Source organism: Arachis hypogaea, chromosome 2 (genome assembly GCF_003086295.3).
Source record: "Arachis hypogaea cultivar Tifrunner chromosome 2, arahy.Tifrunner.gnm2.J5K5, whole genome shotgun sequence".
NCBI lineage: Eukaryota > Viridiplantae > Streptophyta > Magnoliopsida > Fabales > Fabaceae > Arachis > Arachis hypogaea.
The window spans coordinates 30,573,451-30,581,205 of NC_092037.1; the positions used below are offsets into that span (position 1 = coordinate 30,573,451).

At 41.9% G+C, this 7,755-nt stretch overlaps 1 non-coding gene across 1 annotated transcript; it reads right to left on the reverse strand.

Annotated features, from left to right (window-relative positions):
• Positions 1–528: 528 nt before the first annotated feature.
• On the reverse strand, positions 529–636 carry LOC112764756 (small nucleolar RNA R71). The gene has a single exon (XR_003183333.1). It is a non-coding gene; the product is annotated as a small nucleolar RNA R71 (small nucleolar RNA).
• Between the last annotated feature and the right edge of the window lie 7,119 nt (positions 637–7,755).

The window sequence follows — 7,755 nt, forward strand, 5'->3', positions numbered from 1 at the left end:
GACAAAGGCATTCTTATTGAGGTTGATCCTGAACCTGAAAGGACCTTGAAGAGAAAGCTAAGAGAAGCCAAAGCACAACTCTCTTTAGAACACTTGAACGAACTCTTCAAGGAAGAAGAACTCATGGCAGCCGAAAACAACAACAATGCCAACAATGCAAGGAAGGTGCTTGGTGACTTTACTGCACCTACTCCCGATTTCTATGGGAGAAGCATCTCTATCCCTGCCATTGGAGCAAACAACTTTGAGCTTAAGCCTCAACTAGTTTCTCTAATGCAACAGAATTGCAAGTTCCATGGACTTCCACTGGAAGATCCTCATCAGTTTTTAACTGAGTTCTTGCAAATCTGTGACACTGTCAAGACTAATGGGGTTGACCCTGAGGTCTACAGACTTATGCTATTCCCTTTTGCTGTAAGAGACAGAGCTAGAACATGGTTGGATTCTCAACCTAAAGAAAGCCTGGACTCTTGGGAAAAGCTAGTCAATGCCTTCTTGGCAAAGTTCTTTCCACCTCAAAAATTGAGTAAGCTTAGAGTGGAAGTCCAAACCTTCAGACAGAAGGAAGGAGAATCCCTCTATGAAGCTTGGGAAAGATACAAACAATTGATCAGAAAGTGTCCCACTGATATGCTTTCTGAATGGAGCATCATAGGTATTTTCTATGATGGTCTCTCTGAACTGTCCAAGATGTCTTTGGATAGCTCTTCTGGAGGATCTCTTCATCTGAAGAAGACGCCTACTGAGGCTCAAGAACTGATTGAAATGGTTGCAAATAACCAATTCATGTACACTTCTGAAAGAAATCCTGTGAACAATGGGACTAGTCAGAAGAAAGGAGTTCTTGAGATTGATGCTCTGAATGCCATATTGGCTCAGAACAAAATATTGACTCAACAAGTCAATATGATTTCTCAAAGTCTGTCTGGAATGCAAAATGCACCAAGCAGTACTAAGGAAGCTTCATCTGAGGAAGAAGCTTATGATCCTGAGAACCCTTCAATAGAAGAGGTGAATTACATGGGAGAACCCTATGGAAACACCTACAATCCTTCATGGAGGAATCATCCAAATCTTTCATGGAAGGATCAACAGAGACCTCAACAAGGTTTCAATAACAACAATGGTGGAAGAAACAGGTTTAGCAATAGCAAGCCTTTTCCATCATCTTCTCAGCAACAGACAGATAGTTCTAAGCAAAATACCTCTGACTTAGCAACCATGGTCTCTGATCTAATTAAAACCACTCAAAGTTTCATGACTGAAACAAGGTCCTCCATTAGAAATTTGGAAGGACAAGTGGGTCAGCTGAGTAAGAAAATTACTGAACTCCCTCCTAGTACTCTCCCAAGCAATACAGAAGAAAATCCAAAAGGAGAGTGCAAAGCCATCAACATGGCCGAATTCTGGGAGGAAGAAGAGGCAGTGAACGCCACTGAGGAAGGCCTCACTGGGCGTCCACTGACCTCCAATGAGTTCCCCAATGAGGAACCATGGGACTCTGAGGCTCAAAATGAGACCATAGAGATTCCATTGGACTTACTTCTGCCATTCATGAGCGCTGATGAGTATTCTTCCTCTGAAGAGGATGAGCATGTCACTGAAGAGCAAGTAGCTAAATACCTTGGAGCAATCATGAAGCTGAATGACAAGTTATTTGGAAATGAGACTTAGGAGGATGAATCCCCTTTGCTCACCAAAGAACTGAATGACTTGTCTAGGCAGAAACTGCCTCAAAAGAGGCAGGATCCTGGGAAGTTTTCTATACCTTGCACCATAGGCACCATGACCTTCAAGAAGGCCTTGTGTGACTTAGGGTCAAGTGTAAACCTCATGCCCCTCTCTGTAATGGAGAAATTAGGGATCTTTGAGGTGCAAGCTGCAAAAATCTCACTAGAGATGGCAGACAACTCAAGAAAACAAGCCCATGGACTTGTAGAGGATGTTCTGGTTAAAGTTGAAGACCATTACATCCCTACTGATTTCATAGTCCTAGAGACTGGGAAGTGCATGGATGAGTCCATCATCTTTGGCAGACCCTTCCTAGCCACAGCAAAGGCTGTGATTGATGTTGATAGAGGAGAGTTGATCATTCAAGTGAATGAAGAATCCTTGGTGTTTAAGACCCAAGGATACCCCTCTGTCATCATGGAGAGGAAGCATGAAGAGCTTCTCTCAAAATAGAGCCAAACATAGCCCCCACAGTCAAACTCTAAGTTTGGTGTTGGGAGGCCACAACCAAACTCTAAGTTTGGTGTTGAACCCCCACATTCAAACTCTAAGTTTGGTGTTGGGAGGTTCCAACACGGTTCTGAGCATTTCTGAGGCTCCATGAGAGTCCTCTGTCAAGCTAATGACAGTAAAGAAGCGCTTGTTGGGAGGCAACCCAATGTTTTATAATTAATTATTTTCTTTTGATTTTATCTTTTTTGTAGGTTGATGATCATGAGAAATCACAAAATTAATTGAAAAAGCAAAAACAGAATGAAAAACAGGAAGAAAAACAGCACACCCTGGAGGAAAATGCTGCTGGCGTTTAAACGCCAGTAAGCCTAGCAGTTGGGCGTTTAACGCCCAGTCTGGCACCATTCTGGGCGTTTAACGCCAGAAAGGGGCACCAGACTGGCGTTAAACGCCAGGAAAAGGCAAGAACCTGGCGTTAAACGCCAGGAATGGGTACCAGCCCGGCGTTTAACGCCAGAATTGGCTCAAAACGTGAATTTTGATGCCATTTGGTGCAGGGATGACTTTTCCTTGACACCACAGGATCTGTGGACCCCACAGGACCCCACCACCACTCTCTCTCTTCTTCCCCCATTCACCAATCACCTCAACACCTCTTCCCCAAAAACCCTTCACCTATCAAATCCCATCTTTCTCTTCACCACTCACATCCATCCTTCATAAAACCCCACCAACCTCACCCTTCAAATTCAAACCACTTTCCCTCCCAAACCCACCCATAATGGCCGAACCATTACCCCTCTCTCTCCTATATATACCCTTCTTCAACCCTTCATTTTCACACAACCTAAACACCACTTCTCCCCCTCTTTGGCCGAACACACCACCATCTCCCTCTTCCTCATTTCTTCTTCTTCTACTCTCTTCTTTCTTCTTTTGCTCGAGGACGAGCAAACATTTTAAGTTTGGTGTGGTAAAAGCGTTGCTTTTTCATTTTTCTATAACCATTTATGGCATCCAAGGCCGGAGAAACCTCTAGAAAGAGGAAAGGGAAGGCAAAAGCTTCCACCTCCGAGTCATGGGAGATGGATAGGTTCATCTCAAGGGTGCATCAAGACCACTTCTATGAAGTTGTGGCCTTGAAGAAGGTGATCCCCGAGGTCCCCTTTTCACTCAAAAAGGGTGAATATCCGGAGATCCGACATGAGATCCGAAGAAGAGGTTGGGAAGTTCTTACCAACCCCATTCAACAAGTCGGAATCTTGATGGTTCAAGAGTTCTATGCCAATGCATGGATCACCAAGAACCATGACCAAAGTGTGAACCCGAATCCAAAGAATTATCTTACTATGGTTCGGGGGAAATACTTGGATTTTAGTCCGGAAAGTGTGAGGGTGGCGTTCAACTTGCCTATGATGCAAGGAGATGAACATCCTTACACTAGAAGGGTCAACTTTGATCAAAGGTTGGACCAAGTCCTCACAGTCATATGTGAAGAGGGCGCCCAATGGAAGCAAGATTCAAGAGGAAAGCCGGTTCAATTGAGAAGGCATGACCTCAAACCCGTGGCTAGAGGATGGTTAGAGTTCATACAACACTCAATCATTCCCACTAGCAACCGGTCCGAAGTTACCGTAGACCGGGCTATCATGATCCATAGCATCATGATTGGAGAAGAAATAGAGGTTCATGAGGTTATAGCCCAAGAACTCTATAAGGTGGCGGACAAGTCTTCTACCTTGGCAAGGTTAGCCTTTCCTCATCTCATTTGTCACCTCTGTTATTCAGTTGGAGTTGACATAGAGGGAGACACCCCTATTGAGGAGGACAAGCCCATCACTAAGACGAGGATGGAGCACACAAGAGACCCCACTCATCAAGAGATCCCTGAGATTCCTCAAGGGATGCATTTTCCTCCACAAAACTATTGGGAGCAATTAAACACCTCCCTAGGAGAGTTGAGTTCCAACATGGGACAACTAAGGGTGGAGCATCAAGAACACTCCATCATCCTTTATGAGATTAGAGAAGACCAAAGAATCATGAGGGAGGAGCAACAAAGACAAGGAAGAGACATTGAGGAGCTCAAGCACTCCATAGGATCTTCAAGAGCAAGAAAGAGCCGCCATCACTAAGGTGGACCCGTTCTTTGATTTCCTTGTTCTTTATTCTTCTGTTTTTCGAATTTTATGCTTATGTTTATCCATGTTTGTGTCTTGTGATCATTAGTGTCTTAGTGTCTATGCCTTAAAGTTATGAATGTCCTATGAATCCATCACCTTTCTTGAATAAAAATGTGCTTAATTGAAAAAGAAAAAGAATTGCATGAATCTTGAATTTTATAACAGTTTAATTATTTTGATGTGGTGGCAATATTTTTGTTCTCTGAATGTATGCTTAAACAGTGCATATGTATCTTGAATTTGTGGTTCATGAATGTTGGCTCTTGAAAGAATGATGAAAAAGGAGACATGTTACTGAGGATCTGAAAAATCATTAAAATGATTCTTGAAGCAAGAAAAAGCTATCGAAAAAAAAAACGAAAAAAAGGAAAAAAAAGAGAAGAAAACGAAAAAAAAATAGAGAATAAAGAGTTGTGATCCAAGGCAAATAAGAGTGTTCTTAAGAACCCTGGACACCTCTAATTGGGGACTTTAGCAAAGCCGAGTCACAATCTGAAAAGGTTCACCCAATTATGTGTCTGTGGCATGTATGTATCCGGTGGTAATACTGGAAGACAGAGTGCTTTGGGCCACAGCCAAGACTCAATAAGTAGCTTTGTTCAAGACTCATCATACTTTACTAGGAGAATCATTAACACTATCTGGATTCTAAGTTCCTAAAGAAGCCAACCATTCTGAATTTCAAAGGATAGAGTGAGATGCCAAACCTATTCAGAGGCAAAAAGCTTAAAGCCCCGCTCATCTAATTAATACTGATCTTCACAGATGTTTTTGAGATTCATTGCATATTCTCTTCTTTTTATCTTATTTGATTTTCAGTTGCTTGGGGACAAGCAACAATTTAAGTTTGGTGTTGTGATGAGCGGATAATTTGTATACTTTTTGGCATTGTTTTTAGTATGTTTTTGTTATGATATAGTTAGTTTTTAGTATATTTTTATTAGTTTTTAGTTAAAATTCACTTTTCTGGACTTTACTATGAGTTTGTGTGTTTTTCTGTGATTTCAGGTATTTTCTAGCTGAAATTGAGGGACCCGAGCAAAAATCTGATTCAGAGACCAAAAAGGACTGCAGATGCTGTTGGATTCTGACCTCCCTGCACTCGAAGTGGATTTTCTGGAGCTACAGAAGCCCAATTGGCGCGCTCTCAACGGCGTTGGAAAGTAGACATCCTGGGCTTTCCAGAAATATATGATAGTCCATACTTTGCCCAAGATTTGATGGCCCAAACCGGCGTTCAAAGTCACCTCAAGAAATCCCAGCGTTAAACGCTGGAACTGGCACCCAAATGGGAGTTAAACGCCCAAACTGGCACTAAAGCTGGCGTTTAACTCCAATAAGAGTCTCTGCACGAAAAATGCTTCATTGCTCAGCCCAAGCACACACCAAGTGGGCCCGGAAGTGGATTTTTATGTCATTTACTCATTTCTGTACACCTTAGGCTACTAGTTTTCTATAAGTAGGACCTTTGACTATTGTATTAGAAATCTTTTGATCACTTTAGATCTCTAGATCATCTTTGGACATTTTAGTTCTTAGATCATTGGGAGGCTGGCCATTCGGCCATGCCTAGACCTTATGCTTATGTATTTTCAACGGTGGAGTTTCTACACACCATAGATTAAGGTGTGGAGCTCTGCTGTACCTCGAGTATTAATGCAATTACTATTGTTCTTCCATTCAATTCCGCTTGTTCTTGTTCCAAGATATCACTTGTTCTTCAATTTGATGAAGGTGATGATTGTCACGAATCATGACCATTATCACCCATGAACAAAGTGACTGACAACCACTCTTGTTCTACAAGCGTTCAAGGCTCCAGTGAATATCTCTTGGGTTCTTTAACCGGAATCTTCGTGGTATAGGCGAGAACTGATGGCAGCATTCAAGAGAATCCGGAAGGTCTAACCTTGTCTGTGGTATTCTGAGTAGGATTCAATGATTGAATGACTGTGACGTGCTTCAAACTCCTGAGGGCGGGGCGTTAGTGACAGACGCAAAAGAATCACTGGATTCTATTCCGGCCTGATTGAGAACCGACAGATGAATTCCGCTATGCTGTGACAGAGCATATGCAATCGCTTTCACTGAGAGGATGGGAGGTAGCCACTGACAACGGTGAAACCCTTGCTTAAGCTTGCCATGGAAAGGAGTAAGAAGGATTGGATGAAGACAGTAGAAAAGCAGAGAGACGGAAGGGAAGGCATCTTCATGCGCTTATCTGAAGTTCCTACCAATGAATTACATAAGTATCTCTATCTTTATCTCTATGTTATTTTCGTTTATCACCATTATACATTTGAGTTTGCCTGACTAAGATTTACAAGATGACCATAGCTTGCTTCAATACTAACAATCTCCGTAGGATCGACCCTTACTCGCGTAAGGTTTATTACTTGGACGACCCAGTGCACTTGCTGGTTAGTTGTGCGAAGTTGTGTAATGCCATGGTATTGAGCTACCACGTTTTTGGAGCCATTACCGGGGATTATGAGAGTTGTGAAAAAGTATTGTTCACAATTTCGCGCACCACTTTCCAATCCAATCCATCTCTTTTAAAATTTGTTTTCAAAACTCAATTTTCTTTTTAAATCTTTTTCAAAAATTAAAAATTTCAGATTTATCTTTTAAAATTATTATTCATATCTTTCTCTTTTTAAATTATATCTTTTTCTGATCATATCTTTTAAAATCATATCTTCTATCTTATCTTTTTCTTATTTTCGAAAATTCCCACCCCCTCCCTATATTTTGAGTTCGGCGCCTCCTCCTCATCATCATCCCACACTTGCTCTCCTTCTATCCCTCTTCTTTCTTCTCTTTTGCTTGAGGACAAGCAAAGCTCTAAGTTTGGTGTGTTTTATCCGTGATCACAAAAACATACCCACTAAAGATCATGGCTCCTAAAGGAAAACAACCCAACCCAAGAGGCAAGAAAGAAAGTACTCCAAAGCCACTTTGGAATCAAGGGAAGTTCTTAACTAAAGAACATTCAGACCATTACTACAAGATAATGAGTCACAGATCCGTGATCCCGGAAGTCAGATTTGATCTGAAAGAAGATGAATATCCGGAGATCCAAGAGCAAATTCGAAACAGGAATTGGGAAATTCTGGCCAATCCTGAAACGAAAGTGGGAAGGAACATGGTTCAGGAATTCTATGCTAATCTATGGCAGACAGACAGGCAAAGAATAATTGGAGCTGCTCTCTTTGACCATCGGACTGTAGTCAGAGGAAAGATCATTCATACCAATTCTGACAAGATCAGGGAGATATTTAAGCTTCCCCAACTGAAAAATGACCCAGACTCCTTTAATAGGAGAATGATGAGGGTCAATAAAGGGCTGGACAAGGTTCTGGAGGACATATGCATCCCTGGAGCCAAG